Here is a 20,913-nt window from a genome sequence, read left to right on the forward strand (position 1 = left end):
TTTTTATTTTTTCAATCTCCATCTTTCAACAACTAAATCTAAGATTCAATACCCTCTCATTCTCATCTCAAAACTTAGCTAAAAGCTCCTTGACAAGTTTTATAAAGTTTCTAAAATAAGAAACATTCTATTTTTTTGAATTTCCATCATTCATCAACTAAATCTAAGATTCAATATCCTCTTGTTCTAATCCCAAAACTTGGTTAAAAGCTCGTTAACATCATCTCTAGGGTTTCAATACCGTAAACGATGGTCATTCATCCACTAGATATCTGATTAAATACCATCAAAGCCTCATCTCAAAACTTGGCTAAAAGCTCCAGGACACCATCTCTAGGGTCTCATATGTCTAAAAGATTGATGTTTTATAAAGTTTCTAAAATAAGAAACTTTCTAGTATTTAAATCTCTATAATTTATCAACTAAATCTAGGATTCGATACCATCTCATCCTCATCTAAAAACTTAGCTAAAAGCTCTTTAACACCATCTCTAGGGTGTTCTATGTCCAAAAGGATGGATTTTTATAAACTTTCTAAAATAAGAAACTTTTTATTTTTCAATATACATGTTTCATCAACTAAATCTAAGATATAATACCATCTAATCCGCAACTCAGAATTTGGCTAAAAGCTCATTCACAACAACTTTAGGGTATACTAAGGGTAAAAGATTCATGTTTTATAAAGTTTATAAATAAGAACCTTTCTATTTTTTCAATCTCCATCCTTCATCAACTAAATCTAAGATTCAATACCATCTAATCCTCTATTCAAAACATGGCTAAAAGCTCCTTAACACCATCTCGAGGATTTCCTATTCCTAAAAGATGGATGTTTTATAAAGTTTCTAAAATAAAAAACTTTCTATTCTTTCAATCTTCTTACTTTATCAACTAAATCTAAGATTCAATACAATCTCGTCCTGATCTCAAAACTTGGCAAAAAGCTTATTAACACAATCTCGAGGATTTCCTACGTCTAAAAGATGGATGTTTTATAAAGTTTCTAAAATAAGAAACTTTATATTTCTTCAATGTCCATCATTCATCAACTAAATCTAAGATTTAATACCATCTAATCCTCATCTCAAAATTTTGCTAAAAGCTCTTTGACACCATCTCTAGGGTTTACTAAGTATTAAAGTTTGATGTTTTATAAAGTTTCTAAAATAAGAAACTTTTTAGTTTTTCAATCTCCATCATTCAGCAACTAAATCTCAGATTCAATACCCTCTCATTCTCATCTCAAAACTTTGTTAAAAGCTCCTTGACACCATCTCTAGAGTTTCCAATGTCTAAAAGATTGATGTTTTATAAAGTTTCTAAAATAAGAAACTTTCTATTTTTTCAATCTCCATCCTTCATCAGCTGAATCTAAAATTCAAAACCAGATCTCATCATCAATCCAAAACTTGGCTAAAAGCTCATTGACACCATCTATAAGGTCAGCTATGTCTAAACGATGGATGTTATATAAACTTTCTAAAATAAGAAACTTTTAATTTTTTAATCTCCATCATTTATCAACAAAATCCAAGATCCAATACCATCACATCCCCATCTCAAAACTAGACTAAAAGCTCCTTAACACCATCTCTAGGATTTCCTATGTCTAAAAGATGGATATTTTATAAAGTTTCTAAAACAAGAAACTTTCTATTTTTTCAATCTCCATCTTTTTCATCAACTAAATCTAAGATTTAAAGCCATCTCATCATCATCCCAAAACTTGGCTAAAAGCTCTTTGACACCATCTTCAGGGTCTCTTATGTCTAAAAGATGCATGTTTTAGAGTTTCTAAAGTAAGAAACTTTCTATTTTTCATTCAATATCCTCTATCAACTAAATCTAAGATTCAATACCATCTCATCATCTTCTCAAAACTTGGCTAAAAGCTTCTTTACACCATATCTAGGGTTTTCTATATCTAAAAGATGGATGTTTTATAAAGTTTCTAAAATAAGAAACTTCGTAATTTTTCAATCTCCATCCTTCATCAACTCAATCTAAGATTCAAAACCTCATCATCAACCCCAAACATGGCTAAAAGCCCCTTGACACCATCTGAAGGGTCTCTTATGTCTAAAAGATTGATGTTTTATAAAGTTTCTAAAATAAGAAACTTTCTTTTTTTTTCAATCTACATCCTTTATCAACTAAATCAAAGATTCAATTCCATCTCATCATCTCAAAACTTGGCTAAAAGCTGTTTGACACGATCTTTAGGATTTTCGATATGTTTTTTATGGACGTTTTATAAAGTTTATAAAATAAGAAACCTTCTATATTTTCAATATCCATCATTTATCAACTTATTCTAAAATTCAATAGCATCTCATCCTCATCTCAAAACTTAGCTAAAAGCTCATTTACACCAACTCTAAGGTTTATTAAGTCTAAAAGATTTATGTTTTATAAAGTTTCTAAAATAAAAAACTTTCTATTTTTTCAACCTCTATCCTTCAACAACAAAATCTAAAAATCAATACCCTCTCATTTTCATCCCAAAACTTGGCTAAAAGCAGCTCGTTGACATCATCTCTAGGGTTTTCCTATGTCTAAAAAATGGATGTTAAATAAAGTTTCTAAGATAAGAAACATTCTATTTTTTTCATTCTCCATCCTTAATCAACTGAATCTAAGATTCAATACCATCTCATCTTCATCTCAAAACTTGGCTAAAAGCTCCTTGACACCATCTTTAGGGTTTCCTATGTCTAAAAGATGGATGTCTTACAAAGTTTCACAAATAAGAAACTTTCTATTCTTTCAATCACCATCCTTCATCAACTAAATCTAAGATTAAATTTTGTCTCATTCTCATCATAAAACTTGGCTAAAAGCTCGTTGACATCATCTCTAAGGTTTCATATGTCTAAAAGATTGATGTTTTATAAGTTTCTAAAATAAGAAACTTTTGTCTTTCAATCTCCATCCTTCGTCAACTAAATCTAAGATTCAGTATCATCTCATCCTCATACCAAAACATGGCAAAAAGCTCATTCACACCATCTCTAGTTGCACTTATGTCTAAAAGATGGAAGTTTTATAAAGTTTCTAAAATAAGAAACTTTTTATTTTCTCAATCTCAATCCTTCATCAACCATGGTTTAAAATACCGGTTTCTGTCCCTGAGAAAACTGTAATTTCGGTCAAAATTTGGTAAGAAATTGAAAAGGGTATTTATTTAATTTCCAAATTTCGGACTGAAATCCTGAAATTTCGGCCAAAATTTTGTAACAATTTTTTTTTTTTTAAAAGTCCCAAATATAAAATTTCGAACCAAAATTTTGAAATTTGGGATTTAGTGAAAAATGAGATTTCTGGAAATTTCGGTTTCGGTCCCAACCGAAATTCGAATATTCGGATTTCGGTCGAAATTTAAAACCATGTCATCAGCTAAATCTAAGATTCAATACCATCTCATCCTCATCTCAAAACTTGGCTAATAGCAACTTCACAATATCTCTAGGGTTTCCAATGTAAAAAAGAAGGATGTCTTATAAAGTTTCAGAAATAAAAAAACTTTCTATTTTTTCAATCTCCATCGTTCATCAACTAAATCTAAGATTCAATTCCCTCTAATTCTCATCCCAAAACATGGCTAAAACCTCGTTGACATCATCTCTATGGTTTCATATGTCTAAAAGATTGATGTTTTATAAAGTTTGCAAAATAAGAAGTTTATATTTTTTCAATCTCCATCATTCCTCAACTAAATCTCAGATTTAGATCTCAGAAACCATGGAAGTTCAAGAAAAGATCCACCGTCCTCCTTTGGATTCTGATGAAGAACCTACTCTCAACTCCTTTGCAAACCTGAAAACCAATTGGTTTCCAGGTTTTAAACCAAGAGATCTCATGGGAACCTCTAGTCTGGAGATGGACCCTTCACCTCAGGCAAAGAATGATCATCAAGTGCAAATGGGTCCAGACATCGGCCTCCCTGAAATGATTTCTCAAGATCCCCATTCTCTGTCTTTTGTTGACTTTGTTCAACACAAACTAAGCAAAACCAGCTCTCTAAGTGAGAAATTCCTTGAGCTCAAACAGCTTGCTCAATCCAGTGACTTTGACAGCTCCCTTTCTGTGCGGGATAAAATGGACTGTTTGAAGCTCATTGAGGCAGAACTTAACCAATTCCCAACTCAATCAAGTCCAAATCTTTCTTCTAGTTCTGGATCCTCATCCAAGAAAAAGCAGAACAAGAAAAGTAGGAAGAAAGCAAAAGCCAGATTTTGGTTGCAAATTAATGCGGAAGAAGATCTCTGTATTGGGTATGATGAACGGGTGAGAAAGCTTATGTCATCCAAATCTGGTGGAATTCCCATTGTTCTTGATGAGAAAACCAACCTTACCAGTTCGAATACCACTCCTTTGCATTACCAGGGGTTTGAGAAAACCACCTTGGACCACTCTTCCCTGGAAAAACGTGCTGGTTCAGAGATTTCATATGCTGGCTCTGATGGCCCAAAATTTGGGCAAGCTAGCTGCTGCAATTCTGTCCTTATCAATGCAGCTAAAGCCCCTCCTCTAGCTAGTCCTAGTTTGAATCCTTTGACAGCTCGTCCTCCCATTAATGGAGAAGATACCCCTGCAATGACTTTGTCCAGTTCCGGTACAGCTTCAGCTCCCCTTGGTCCCATAGCAGCTGTACCCAGCACTAGTTCTGTCCTTCCCAAGTCTGACGCATTAATTGGAGGAGTCTGCTGCAGCTCTTCTTTAGTCAAAATCCTGGAATCCCATGATCTGTCTACTCCTTGGGAACCCAATTCCCCTGCTGATTCTTCATTTAAAATTAATATCTCAAATCAATTTCCCACCCTTGGCTCCCTCTAAAAGCCTCTTGGAGAAAAAGCAGTAGATAATGAAGAAATTCATGCAGCTTTTCCCTCTTCACCTCAACTCCTAGAGTGTAATGCTGCAAATCCCCATGGATGCATAAAGGTCAGCCCTTGTTTAGCTTCAAAAGCTTTGAATGTCCACCGTTCTGCTTCTGAATCTTCCCCTCGTGAGCCTCCTTTGTGGAATTCTGGGGTGCTTCCTGCAGCAGCCAGAGTGAATGATTCAGTGGTAAACCTTCCCATCAGTTCCCGCCCAGGCTTTTTTAGAGATAAAGTGGAAAATGCTGAAAATGCTTCTGGAAAGTCTAAAACCAGCACTAGAGCAGATACCAACTACCCCCAAATTTCCTCAAACTTTGCTTCGAATAAGGCAACCCTCTCCTTCCCTGCTTCCATAGATTGCCCAAGAAATTCTCATCCCTCGGATGGGTCCATTGAAGCTCGCCCGGTTCGTGTTCATGTTCCTCTTCTTCCCTCTACTCCCTGTTCCTCGATCCCCCAAGAAAATCAGATTCAGTCCAGTTTGGGCCGTTCAGGAGGTAGCAAGGATTCTTCTCTTTTGGCTCCTCTTAACCCTTGGAAAAAACTCCTCACCCCTCCATCTGAGCCAACTGAAACCAAGCTTGATCATATCTCCCCAAAAGAAGATGAAAAAGAGCACATGGAGCTCCTGTTCCAGGATGAGGAAATCCAAAAATCTGAAACTAGATGGGAAAACAGTCTAGTTGGTTATTTTCTAGGAAGAAGGCCCTACATCATTTCTCTGAGAGATAGCCTTATGCATAAATGGAAACTCCATGGTGACCTTCAGATATTATCCTTAGATAATGGCTTGTTCCTTTTTAAATTTTCTGACTCGGAGGATTGTTTGAGGGTCCTCGAAGGTGATTCCCATTCTGTTGGAGGTAGACCCCTTATTCTTCATCGTTGGGACCCTGATTCCCCTCTTGAGAAGAAGAAGCTTACTGACGTTCCAGTTTGGATTCGTCTTCCCGGTCTTCACCTCAAGTTTTGGAGTCACCATTGTCTCAGTAGAATTGCTAGTATGTTGGGGAAACCTTTGTACATGGACTCCCACACTGCGGATGCCACCAGACTCAAGTACGCTCGCATTTGCGTTCAAGTAAATGTTGATCAATCCCTTCCTGACTCCATCAAGTTGAAGACCTCCAAGGGAGAGATCAACCAACCGATCACTTATGAATGGAAACTGCGAGCTTGCACAAATTGTAGGGACTTTAGTCACATCTCAGAAAATTGTGATCTTATCACAAGGCATCCTCAAGCTCCGATCCGTAAAGAATGGAGGGAAATTCAAAAGCACAGGGATGCCACCCTTCCCCATCCCCATCCATCTGATTCTTCTCTTATAAAGAATATTCCCAAGGGAAGGGAGGATCTCCATCAAATTGCCATCAACAATCCAAATAGATATGCCGCCCTTGCAGCCAAGGAACCTGATCCATCTATCGACAGCACCACCCGGCGTATTGCAATTCAAATGGAGAAATTGAAATCAGTCTCATCCCCCTCTGCTGCGGAAGATGAGGTTTGGCACCTTGTCCAAAAAAAGAGGAACAAAGCCCCTCTATCTTTCCTTTCTCCCACATCCAGCGGCCTCCACTTCCTCAACCTCGGGAAAAGGTAGTGGTGGTTTTTTGCTCGCTTCGGGTGGTTCTAAGGGCTGTTTGAATTCCCTGGTTGTGTTTTTTTTTTGTTGTTTTTCTTTGTGGGATTTTGCTCTGGGAGTTTGTTCTCTTGAGCTTTTTTGTGTTTGGGTTGCCCCCCTTCCGACTTGTTTGGGGTTGTCTCGTTGGTTTGTTTTCTGCTCTAGTTTGTTAGAGCTTGTTCTCCCCCTCGTCTCTGTGAGGGGTTGTCTTGATCTTATTGCATACCTTTTCTCTTATTAATATATCTGGTAGGGGTCCGCCTAACCCCAGCTTACCCATCAAAAAAAAAATCTCAGATTCAATACAATCTCATCCTCATTTCAAAACTTGGCTAAAAGCTCCTTGACATCATCTCTAGGGTTTCTTATCTCTAAAAGATGGATGTGTTAAAAAGTCTCTAAAATAAGAAAGTTTCTATTTTTTAAATTTCCATCCTTCAACAACTAAATCTAACATTCAATATCAACTCACCCACATTCCAAAACATGGCTAAAAGCTCCTTAACACCATGTCTAGGGTTTACTAAGTCTAAAAGATTTATGTTTTATATAGTTTCTAAAATAAGAAACTTTCTATTTTTTCAATCTCCATCCTACATCAACTAAATCTAAGATTCAAAACAATCTCATCCTCATTCCAAAACTTGGCTAAAAGCTTCTTGACACTATCTTTAGGGTTTCTTATGTCTAAAAGATGGATGTCTTACAAAGTTTCTAAAATATAAACTTTCTGTTTATTCAATCTCCATTTTTTAAGAACTAAATCTAAGATTCAATACCATCTCATCCTCATCTCAAAATTTGGCTAACAGCTCCTTTACACCATCTCTAGGGTTTCCTATGTCTAAAAGACGGATGTCTTACATATTTTCTAAAATAACAAACCTTTTATTTTTTCAATCTCCATCATTCATCAACCAAATCTAAGATTCAATATCATCACATCCTCATTCCAAAACATGGCTAAAAGCTCCTTGACACCATGTCTAGGGTTTACTAAGTCTAAAATACGAAACTTTATATTTTTTCAATCTCCATCCTTCATCAACCAAATCTAAGATTCTATACAATCTCATCCTCATTTCAAAACTTGGCTAAAATCTCCTTCACACCATCTTTACGGTTTTCTATGTCTAAAAGATGTATGTCTTACATAGTTTCTAAAATAAAAAACTTTCTGTTTTTTCAATTTCCATCCTTTATCAACTAAATCTAAGATTTATTAACATATCATTCTCATCCCAAAACTTTGTTAAAATCTCCTTGACAACATCTCTAGAGTTTCCTATGTCTAAAAAGATGGATGTTTTATAAAGTTTCAAAAATAAGAAAGTTTGTAATTTTTAAAGCTCCATCCTTCATCAAATAAATCTAAGATTAAATACCATCTCATCCTAATCTCAAAACTTAGCTAAAAGCTCATTGACACCATCTCTAGGGTTTACTAAGTCTAAAAGATTAATATTTTATAAAGTTTCTAAAATAAGAAAATTTCTATTTTTTCAATCTCCATCCTTTATCAACTAAATCTAAGATTCAATACCATCTCATCATAATCTCAAAACTTGGCTAAAAGCTCATTCACACCATCTCTACGGTTTCCTATGTCTAAAAGATGGATGTCTTACAAAGTTTCTAAAATAACAAACTTTCTATTTTTTCATTCTCAATCCTTCATCAACAACATCTAAGATTCAATATCATCTCATCTTCATTCGAAATATGGCTAGAAGCTCCTTGACAACATGTCTAGAGCTTACTAAGTCTAAAAGATTGATGTCTTATAAAGTTTCTAAAATAAGAAACTTTCTATTTTTTCAATCTCCATCCTTTATTAACTAAATCATAGATTCAATACATCTCATCTTCATTTCAAAACATGGCTAAAAGCTCCTTGACACCATGTCTATGGTTTACTAAGTCTAAAAGATTGATGTTTTATAAAGTTACTAAAGTAAGAAACTTCCTTTTTTTCATTCTCCATCCTTAATCGACTAAATCTTTTTTTCATTCTCCATCCTTAAGTCCATCCTTAATCGACTTAATCGACTAATCGACTAAATCTAAGATTCAATACCCTCTCATTCTCATCCCAAAACTTTGCTAAAAGCTCGTTGACATCATGTCTAGGATTTCCTATGTCTAAAAGATGGATGTTTTATAAAGTTTCTAAAATAAGAAACTTTATATTTTTTCAATCTCCATCCTTTATCAACTAAAATCTAAGATTCAATACCATCTCATCCTCATATCAAAAATTGGCTAAAAGCACATTGACACCATCTCTAGGGTTTACTAAGTCTAAAAGATTGATATTTTATAAAGTTTCTAAAATAAGAAACTTTCTATTTTTTCAATATCTATCATTTATCAATTAAATCTAAGATTCAATACCATCTCATCCTCATCTCAAAACTTGGCTAAAAGCACCTTCACATCATCTCTAGGGTTTCCTATGTTTAAAAGATAGATGTCTTACAAAGATTCTAAAATAAGAAACTTTCTATTTTTTCAATCTCCATCATTAACCAACTAAAACTAAGATTCAATATCATCTCTTCCTCATTCCAAAACATGGTTAAAAGCTCTTTAACACCATGTCTAGAGTTTACTAAGTCTAAGAGATTGATGTTTTATAAAGTTTCTAAAATAGAAACTTTCTTTTTTTCAATCTCTATCCTTAATCAACTAAATTTAATATTCAATACCCTCTCATTCTCATCCCAAAACTTGGCCAAAAGCTCGTTGACATCATCTCTTGGGTTTCCTATGTCTAAAAGATGGATGTTTTTTAAAGTTTCTAAATTTAAAAACTTTTTTTTCCGATATCCATCATTTATCAACTAAATCAATGATTCAATACCATCTCATCCTAATCTCAAAACCCAGCTAAAAGCATCTTTACAACATATCTAGGGTATCCTATGTCTAAAAGATGGATGTGTTACAAAGTTTCTAAAATTAGAAACTTTCGATTTTTTCAATCTCCATCCTTCATCAACTAAATCTAACATTGAATATCATCTCATCCTCATCTCAAAACTTGGCTAATAGCCCCTTTAAACCATCTCTAGGGTCTCCTATCTTTAAAAGATGTATGTTTTATAAAGTTTCTAAAATAAGAAACTTTCTATTTTTTCAATCTTCATCTATTATCAACTAAATCTAAGATTCAATAACATCTCATCCTCATCTCAATACTTGGCTAAAAGCTCCTTGATATCATCTTTAGTGTTTACTGAGTCAAAAAGAAATATATTTTACAAAGTTTCTAAAATAAGAAACTTTCAATTTTTTCAATCTCCATCCTTCATAAACTAACTACAGTTCAATATCTTCTCATCCTCGTCTCAAAACTTGGCTCAAAGCTCATTGATACCATCTCTAGGATTTCATATGTCAAAAAGATAGAGATGTTTGATAAAGTTTCTAAAATAAAAAACTTTCTATTTTTTCACTCTCCATCCTTTATCAACTAAATTTAAGAGTCAATACCCTCTCATTCGCATCCCATAACATGGCTAAAAGCTCGTTGACATCATATCTATGTCTAAAATTTGGATATTTTAAATTGTTTTTAAAATAAAAAACTTTCTATTGTTTCAACCTCCATCCTTCATCAACTAAATCTAAGATTCAAAATCAACTCATTCTCATCTCAAAACCTGGCTAAAAGCTCTTTAACACCATCTCTAAACCAGTTTCTAAAATAAGAAACTTTCAATTTTTTCAATCTACATCCTTCATCAACTAAATCTAAGATTCAATATCATCTCTTCCTCATTTCAAAACACAGCTAAAAGCTCTTTGACACTGTCTCTAGGGTCTCATATGTCAAAAAGATGGATGTTTTATAAAGTTTCTAAAATAAGAAACTTTCTATTTTTTCAATCTCCGTCATTTATCAACTAAATCTCAGATTAAATACCCTCTCATTCTCATCCCAAAACTTGGCTAAAAGCTCGTTGACATCATTTCTAGGATTTCCTATGTCTAAAAGATTGATGTTTTATAAAGTTTCTATGATAAGAAATTTTCTATTTTTCAATCTCCATCCATAATCAACTAAATCTAAGATTCAATATCATCTCATCCTCATTCCAAAACATGGCAAAAGCTCTTTGACACGAGTTTACTAAGTCTAAAAGATTGATGTTTTATAAACTTTCTAAAATAAGAAACTTTCTTTTTTCTAATCACCATCCTTAATAAAGTAAATTTAATATTCAATACCATCTGATTCTCATCCCAAAACTTGGCTAAAAGCTCGTTGACATCATCTCTTGGGTTTCCTATGTCTAAAAGATGGATGCTTTTATAAAGTGTCTAAAATAAAAAACTTTCTGTTTTTTCAGTCTCCATCTTTTATCAACTAAATCTAAGATTCAATTCCATCTCATCCTCATCTCAAAACTCGGCGAAAAGCACCAGGACATCATATTTAGGGTATCTTATGTCTATAAGATTGATGTTTTATAAAGTGTCTAAAATAAGGAACTTTTTATTTTTTTAATCCCCATCATTCATAAACTAAATCTAAAATTGAATACCATCTCATCCTCACCTCAAAACTTGGCTAAAAGCTCCGTTAGACCATCACTACAGTTTACTAAGCCTAAAAGACGGATATTTTATAAAGTTTCTAAAATAAGAAACTTTTTATTTTTTCAATCTACATCCTTAATCAACTAATTCTAAGATTCAAAACTTGGCTAAACGTTCGTTGACATAATCTCTATGGCTTCCTATGTCTAAAAGATAGATGTTTTATAAAGTTTTTAAAGTAAGAAACTTTGTATTTTTTCAATCACATCCTTTGTCAACTAAATCTAAGATTCAATATCACCTCATCCTCATCGCAAAACATGGCAAAAAGTTCCTCCACGCCGTGTCAAGGGTCTCCTATCTCTAAAAGATGGATGTTTTATAAAGTTTCTAAAATAAGAAACTTTCTATTTTTTCAATCTCCATCCTTCATAAACTAAATCTACAATTCAATATCATCTCATCCTCGTCTCAAAACTTGGCTCAAAGCCCCTTGACACCATCTCTAGGGTTTCCTAAGTCTAAAAGATAGGTGTTGTATAAAGTTTTTAAAATAAGAAACTTTTATTTTTCAATCTCCATCCTTCATCTACTAAATTTAATATTCAATACCCTCTCATTGTCATCCCAGAACATGGCTAAAAGCTCGTTGACATCATCTATAGGGTTTCTTATGTCTAAAAGATGAATGTTTTATAATATTTTTAAAATAAGAAATATTTTATTTTATCAACCTCCATCCTCCACCAACTAAATCTAAGATTCAATACCATCCAATCCTTATCTCAAAATATGGCTAAAAGCCCCTTGAAGCCATCTCTAGGGTTTCCTATGTCGAAAAGATGTATATTTTATAAAGTTTCTAAAATAAGAAATTTTCTATTTTTCAATCGCCATCCTTCACCAACTAAATCTACGATTCAATACCATCTCATCCTCATCTCAAAACTTGGCTAAAAGCCCCTTGGTACCATCTCTAGGGTTTCCTACGTTTAAAAGATGGATGTTTTAAAAAGTTTCTAAGGTAAGAAATTTTCTATTTTTTCAATCTCTATCCTTCATCAACTAAATCTAAGATTCAAAACCATCTCCTCATCATCCTAAAACTAGGTTAAAAGATCCTTGACACCATCTCTAGCGTCTCTTATGTCTAAAAGATGGTTGTTTTATAAAGTTTCTAAAATAAGAAACTTTCTATTTTTTCAATCTCCATCCTTTATCAACTAAATTTAATTTTCAATACCATCTCATCCTCATCTCAAAACTTGGTTAAAAGCTCATTGACATCATCTTTAGGGTTTCGTATGTCTAAAAGATTAATATTTTTTAAAGTTTGTAAAATGTGAAACTTTCAATATTTTCAATCTGCATCAACTAAATCTAAGATTAAATACCATCTCATATTCATCTCAAAACTTGGGTGAAAGCAACTTTACACCATCTCTAGGGTTTACAAAGTCTAAAAGATTGATGTTTTATAAACCTTCAAAAATAAGAAACTTTATATTTTTTCAATCTCCATCCTTCATCAACTAAATCTACGATTCAATACCCACTCATTCTCAACGTAAAACTTAGCTAAAAGCTTGTTGACATCATCTCTAGGGTTTCCCATGTCTAGAAGATGGATGTTTTATAAAGTTCATAAACTATGAAACTTTCTATTTTTTCAATCTCCATCTTTCATCAACTAAATCTAAAATTTAATATCATCTCTTCCTTATCCCAAAACATATCTAAAAGCTCCTTGACACCGTCTCTTGGGTATCTTATGTGTAAAAGATAGATGTTTTATAAAGTTCTTAAAATAAGAAACTTTCTATTTTTTCATTTCACAACCTTTATAAACTAAATCTAAGATTCAATACCATCTCACCTTATTTCAAAACTTGGCTAAAAGCTCCGTAACACCATCTCTACGGTTTCCTATGTCTAAATGGTTGATGTATTACAAAGTTTCTAAAATAAGATATTTCTATTATTTCAATCTCTATCTTTCATGAACTAAATCTAAGATTCAATACCCTTTTGATCCTCATCCCAAAAATTTTCTAAAAGCACATTTACACCATCTCTAGGGACTCCTATGTCTAAAAGATGGATGTTTTATAAAGTTTCTAAAATAAAAAACTTTTTATTTTTTCAACCTCTATCCTTCATCAACTAAATCTAAGATTTAATACCCACTCATCATCATCCCAAAACTTAGCTAAAAGCTCGTTAACACCATCTCTACAGTTTTCTATGCCTAAAAGATGGATGTTTTCTAAAATTTCTAAAATAAGAAACTTTCTCTATTTTCAATCTCCATCCTTCTTCAACTAAATCTAAGATTAAATACCATCTCATCCTCATCTCAAAACTTAGCTAAAAGCTCTTTGACACCATCTCTAATGTTTACTAAGTCTAAAAGATTGATGTTTTATAAAGTTTCTAAAATAAGAAACTTTTTATTTTTTCAATCTCCATCCTTCATCAACAAAATCTAAAATTCAATACAATGTCATCCTCATCTCAAAACTTGGCTAAAAGCTCATTGACACCATCTCTAGGGTTTACTAAGTCAAAAAGATTGATAGTTTATAAAGTACGAAACTTTTTATTTTTTCAATCTCCATCCTTAATCATGTGAATCTAAGGTTCAATACCATTTAATGCTAACCTCAAAACTTGGCTAAAAGCCCCTTCACACCATCTCTAAGGTTTTCTAAGTCTAAAAGATTGATATTTTATAAAGTTTCTAAAATAAGAAACTTTCTATTTTTTCAATCCCCAAACTTCATCAACTAAAATCTAAGATTCAATACCATTTCATCCTCTTCTTCTCAATACATAGCTAAAAACTACTTTACAGCATCTCTAAGGTTTCCTATGTTTCAAAGATGAATGTTTTATAAAATTTATAAAATAAGAAACTTTCTATTTTTGCAATCCCCATCCTTTTTTTTTTTGATGAGTAAGCAGGGGTTAGGCAAGACCCCAACCAGGCATTAAGAGAGATTTTTGGTTACAGCTAAGGGGGCTTAAAAGCGAACAAAAAGGGAACAAGCTCCCAACAACAGAGAATCCAAAAGACAGAAATACAAAGCATGGAGGATTTATATTCTACAGTACTCACTACCTCTCCTATCAGAATCCAGGAACTGAAGGAGAGCCGGGGGAGACAGAAAAGGAGGGATGCCTGTCCCTTTGCATGGGCATTTTTGTTTGGATAAGAAGTCTGCAACACTGTTCCCTTCTCGCCAAATTTGAGTAATCCTCCATTGGTGGAAAAGGGATAGGAGCTGGTGAATTTCTTGTATACGATGGAAACATCTCCAAGGAATTTTAGCGTTTCCATTGATTACATCAGCTGCGATTTTAGAATCCACTTCCATCCAGATACTAGCAGGACCCAAATTTGAGGCCAGCTGTAATCCTTCGAGGACAGCACGAATTCCCAGAGCGAGAATCTCCTCCCGCTCCACATTAATAGAGAACATGGAAACAAGGAATCCATTGTTGTCCCGAATTGCACCGCCAATACCTCCTCCACCTTCAGAATCCAAAGAAGCGTCAGTGTTGATTTTAAAAGACCCATGAAACAGCTTAAGCCAGGTGCATACTTGGGGAGAACGGATTCTGGGACATAGGGCACAACCAAAGTTGGAGGCTATCGACCTATTGCTTTGGTTATCAACATCCTCAATCTTCAGAGCCAGGATCTTTGATCTTTTCAGGGTTAGAATTTCAGGCAGCAGCACTGAGTTGGGAATAAAGATTTTGTGGAAAACTCGATGATTTCGTTCAATCCAGATACTGTAGATAGCTGCTTCGAAAGCAATGTAGGCCAAAATTGAAGTCTGACCTGCACCTTTGAAGTTGTTAGCAAGCCATAGCTCTTCCTGAACAAGATCTGGTTTTGGGTTGCGCTTGTGCCCAAGGTTCCCAAGTAGAGCTTTCCAGATCCATTTCGAGTAGCTACATTGAAAGAAGAGATGGTTAACAGATTCAAGGCCTGAATTGCATAAAATACAGCTCCTGCTAACAGAAGTGTCCAGGAATGAGAGATTATCAGTGGTGCTTAAGCCATTTTTGAGAGCTTTCCAAGAGACAAGAGCATGTCTTGGGATATGACAGCTGAACCAAATTCTCGAGGCCCAATCAAGTTTTTCGAATTTCTGTCTTGTGACTTCCCACCCACTTTTGGCGGTGAAAAGGCCATTACTGTTTGGTTTCCAAATAGGAAACTCAATCTAAGATTTAACCATCTCATCCCTAATGAGCATTTAGCCAAATTTGGAGATGAGGATGAGATGATTTTGAATCTTAGATTTAGTTGATGAATGATGGAGATTGAAAAAATAAAATGTTTGTTATTTTAGAAACTATGTAAGACATCCGTCTTTTAGACATAGGAAACCCTAGAGATGATGTAAAGGTGCTTTTAGCCAAATTTTGAGATGAGGATGAGATGGTATTGAATCTTAGATTTAGTTGATAAATGATGGAGATTGAATAAACAGAAAGTTTTTTATTTTAGAAACTTTGTAAGACATCCATCTTTTAGACTTAGTAAACCCTAGACATGGTGTTAAGGAGCTTTTAACAATGTTTTGGAATGAGGGTGAGATGATATTGAATGTTAGATTTAGTTGTTGAATGATGGAAATTTAAAAAATAGAAAGTTTCTTATTTTAGAGACTTTTTAAGACATCCATCTTTTAGACATAGGAAACCCTAGAGATGATGTCAAGGAGCTTTTAGCTAAGTTTTGAAATGAGGATGAGATTGTATTGAATGTTAGATTTAGTTGTTGAATGATGGAAATTTAAAAAATAGAAAGTTTCTTATTTTAGAGACTTTTTAAGACATCCATCTTTTAGACATAGGAAACCCTAGAGATGATGTCAAGGAGCTTTTAGCTAAGTTTTCAAATGTTTAACCTTCACAATGGGTTTTTCCTCTTCCAATTTAACAATTCTGATGACTGCGAAAGAATCCTGGAAGGAGGAAATTTCAATTTTGGGGGTCGCCCCCTTGTGCTGAGAAGATGGACTCCGGATATGGCACTCGAAAAACTCTCTTTGTCCTCTGTCCCTATATGGATAAAACTCCCCGGGCTGAATTTGCGCTTCTGGTCAGCACATTGTCTCAGTAAACTTGGAAGCAAAATTGGACGCCCATTGTATATGGACGCCTAAACTACCGGCAATACTCGCCTCAGCTATGCTTGAATTTGTATAGAAGTAGAGGCTGGAAGTGACTTTCCTGACCAAATTGAAATCATAACTTCCTTGGGGACTACGTACCAAAAAGTTGAATATGAATGGCGACCTCCTTCCTGCAAAGAGTGCTGCACTTTCAATCACTCAGGCTCAACCTGCCCAAAGCAAATCCCCCCAAGAAAGCCAATCATGCAATGGAGACCTGTATCAAAACTGGGCAAGGATTCTGAATCTACTCTGGGAAGCAATCAGAAACGAGGGGAAGGCACTTTTCAGCCTCTAACTGACCCAATTCTCAAGAATACCAAGCCCACTTCTTGTAATTCTCATGCGGAAAATACTGGAACTGAAGAAGAACCTGATCCCACTATCAGCCCTGATGACTCTGAACAATCCAATCCCCCCCAAACTAATGCTGATGATAACATGGTGAGTAAACCTGTGATTGCTGCTAAATCAACTGGAGGCATTAACCTTTTTAATTCATATGCTCTCCTAGAAGAGCCTGAAGATTTAGACGAAAATTATATGGAGGCTTCTCATGAGAGAATTTTATCGTCTACCACAAATCGATCTGAAAGATCCAAAGAGTCCGAGCAGTATGCTTCTTATATCACTCCTGGAAATGATGAAAGTGGGAATCTGGAATGTTAGAGGGCTGTGCACGTCGACCCGTCGGGAAGAAATTCATGATCTTATTGTGCGGGAAAAAACCCCCATTTTTGGGCTGCTCGAGACGAAAGCTTACATGGACAAACTTATATCCTACGTGAGTGACATTCATTGTAATTGGGATTGTCACGCCAACTACAATTGCACTACTAAAGGCAGAATATGGATTGTCTGGGATAGGAATCAGATTCGGGTTAATGTTCTTGACGAATCTAAACAGCACGTGCATACAGAAGTTACTTTCATTCATTACAATATTACCATTCTTCTGACTTTTGTTTATGCAACTAACTCTGGTAATGAAAGAAGACTTCTTTGGGATTCTCTCGGTTCTATAGCTCCTACTATCAGTATTCCTTGGATGGTGTTGGGGGATTTCAATGTAATTCGCTTTGCTGAAGAAAGTGTGGGAGGAGCTGAACCAAACAGGATTGAGATGGCTGATTTCAATGAGTGCATTGATTACTGTTCTCTCCATGATCTCAAATGTATGGGTCAGACTTTATCCTGGAGTAACAGCCCTAAAACTAGCGAGCTTAAGCTGAGAAGGTTGGACCGAGCCTTAGTGAATGATGAATGGATAAATACTCTTACAGATTCCTTTGCTATCTATCGATACCCTGGAACTTCTGATCATGCCCCCCTAATTATTCATCTCGCTGAGAGACATAATGAGATCAAGAAGCCATTCAAGTTCTTTAGTGCGTGGCTTATGGATCTCTCGATCTTTGAATGTGTTGAAAGAGCTTGGAGTATCAATTCTAAAGGTAATCCCATGTTCCGTCTCTCTCAGAAGCTTAAAAATACTAAACAGGCTATCAAGATCTGGAATCAAACAAAATTTGGGAGGGTTAATCTGATTGCCCCTGCTGTTAAGCAAGACCTTGACGATGTTCAAATTGCCTTAGCATCTAATCCAACTGATGTTCACCTTAGAAGCAGAGAATCCTCTCTCAAGGAGCGATTTTTCAAAGTCTCTCGGATGGAAGAATCCATGCGCAGGCAGAATGCGAGAGTGCAATGGTTAAACCTGGGTGACTCAAACTCTGCCTATTTTTACTCTGTTATGAATGCGAGAAGAAATCAAAATAGTATTGGGGGTCTACTCGATGTTCATGGTAACCTGACGACTGATCACTCCCAGATTGAAAACATCATGATCTCTTATTTCCAAAACCTGCTCAACTCTTGCACAATTTGTGAGAAGTCTCTGCTGCCCTCCCCCTTCAAAATCCTTTTGCAGAAGGAAGCTGATTGGTTAACCCGCCCGGTCCCTGAGGAGGAAATCAAAGTTACGGTTTTCGAAATGGATGGAAACCGAGCTCCTGGTCCAGATGGCTTCAACGGCGAATTTTATCAGAAATTCTGGTACATTATTGGTGTTGACGTTGTGAAGGCCATTCAACACTTCTTCAAAAATGATACCCTTCTGGCTGAGGTAAACTCTACCAATATCACTCTAATTCCTAAATGTAGTGATGCGGCTACACCTGATTTGTTCCACCCTATAGCCCTTTGCAATTTCGTATACAAAATCATTACTAAAATTATGGCCAATCGGATCCGTCATTTTATGAATGGTATCATCAGCCCTCTCCAATCAGCTTTTATAAAAGGGCGATCGATTCATGACAACATCTTACTGACGCAGGATGTTATTCATAATTTCCATCTGAAAAATGCCAAACCTGCAATCTGCATCAAAATTGACCTCAGGAAAGCCTATGATAAGGTGTCTCATGAAACCATTCTTGTATACATGGCAAAAATGGGTTTTAATGAAAAGTGGTGTAGGTGGGTAAAACAGTGCATCTGCAGCCCATCCTTTGCTGTCATTCTCAATGGGAGCCCTCGGGGCTATTTCAAAGCCACCAATGGGATCAGACAAGGAGATCCTCTGTCCCCCACCCTCTTCTGTTTTATTATGGAAATCTTATCGGGTATCCTTACTGAAGCTATCAGTTCTGGTGCTCTCACATCCCCTTTCTCTACAGAAAATCTTCCCATTTCCCATTTGTTTTATGCAGACGATGTCATGCTCTTTGCGGATGCCTCTGTTGCCAATGCTATAAAGATCAAAGAATGTCTTGACAGATTTAAAAACTGCACCGGGTTGGAGGCTAACTTCAATAAATCAGAGATTATATTTGCTGGATGTAATCATAGGCTCAAGGGACACATTAGAAGGGTGCTGCAGATGAATGAAGGAGCCCTTCCCATGAAGTATCTGGGATTGCCCCTAACTTCTGGTAGACTGACCAGTGGCGATTGTATCCCCCTCATATCTAAAATCCGTGGGAGGATTGCCTCCTGGACAAACAGGTTCCTATCTAGGGCTGGCAGGGTGGAGCTTATAAAATCTATTCTGAACTCTTTCAGTGTCTATTGGTCGTCTGCTTTCAGACTTCCAATGGGAGTCCTCAATGAAATTGACAAAATTATGAGAATATTTGTCTGGGCAGGATCATCCATGGCCAACTCTTATCACCCCATCAGCTGGGATAATGTCTGCTCCCCCAAGGAGGAAGGTGGCTTAGGTATCCGGAGTATTTATGAGGTTAGCAAGGCTTTCCAACTAAAATGCCTGTGGAGATGTTTGAATTCTAAGGGCAACCCTTGGGCGGACTGGTTCCATTGGAAATATGTCAAAAGGAAGAACTTCTGGACAATGAAATACCCGTCCAACCCATCCTGGGGTGCTAGGGGCATTTTCCAAATCAGAGCTGTTGCTATGAGGTATATCTGCTACTCGGTTGGAAATGGTGCTGGAATTGATTTTTGGCGTCAACCTTGGCACCCTTCAGGGGCTCTGATTCAGCGAACTTTCGAAGACCCTCAAATCAACTCAATCCCTCTCAATTCTACCATTAGTTCGCTGATGGAGGACAGAATTTGGGCTGAACACCTTGAATATTCTGGGGGGGGAGAATTAAACCTAATTATCAACTCTGCTCTTACAAATGAAGCTGACCCATACCCTGTTTGGAAACCTGAACCTAGTGGCAAGTTCTCTCTGAAATCAGCCTGGAATTCCATTCGAATATTGCGGCCCAAGGCAATCTGGGCCCCCTCCATATGGTTTAAAGGCCATGTGCCAAAGCATAGCTTCACTGCTTGGCAGGCCGTTCAAAACCGTTTGCTCACTCGTGACAGGCTACTTTTCTTGGGCAATTCAAGAGAAACCAGATGTCTACTGTGTAATTCGGACATAGAATCTGTCAAGCATATTTTCTTTCGATGTGGTTATTCTGCATGGATATGGAGCTCCATCCTCCGGCGGTTCAATCAAAAAAGAAAACCCTTGAATTCTCTACCTGAGGAAGAAGCCTGGATAAGAATTCATTTCAAAGGTAGTGGTCAGTGTGCCACTGCCATGCGCATTGCCTTCGGGACTACCATATATCTTATATGGGCTGAGCGAAACACCAGAATTCATGGTAATCCTAGCACTCACAAACAAACCATTCTTCGACAGATCATTAGTACCATTAGAAACAGAGTTTTATTCCTCAATTTGTCAGATGAACCGGGTCACCGAAATCTATGCTTTGCAACACAATTCAAATGCCCCCTGTTCGCGGTCAACTCTTCCCCTCAATTCTGCCAATGGGAGAAACCGGGTGGAGACGTGATAAAACTTAACTCTGATGCTTCTATGAAAGGGGATGCCGCTGGCATTGGAGGTATCCTTCGTGACTATACTGGGACTATTAGAGGCTGTTTCTCCTTGAATACTGATCTGAAACCCATTCATATTCTTGAAATGGATGCAATATTACATGGTCTTGAGCTGGCGAGAAAACTGAATATCAGTAATATTTGGATCGAGTCTGACTCGTTGGTAGCTGTGAAGATTATGAATGGGAGCTGGGACTGCCCCTGGCGAGCTAAATCTCTGTTCAATACAATAATAAAACGTCTCCAAGAATTCCATAATTGGAAGGTATCCCATATATGGAGAGAAGCGAACCAGCCA

The sequence above is a fragment of the Tasmannia lanceolata genome, unplaced genomic scaffold, assembly GCF_043159265.1.
Source record: "Tasmannia lanceolata isolate RefF3 unplaced genomic scaffold, GAP_Taslan_0.1 ptg000035l, whole genome shotgun sequence".
In the NCBI taxonomy this organism is placed as follows: Eukaryota; Viridiplantae; Streptophyta; class Magnoliopsida; order Canellales; family Winteraceae; genus Tasmannia; species Tasmannia lanceolata.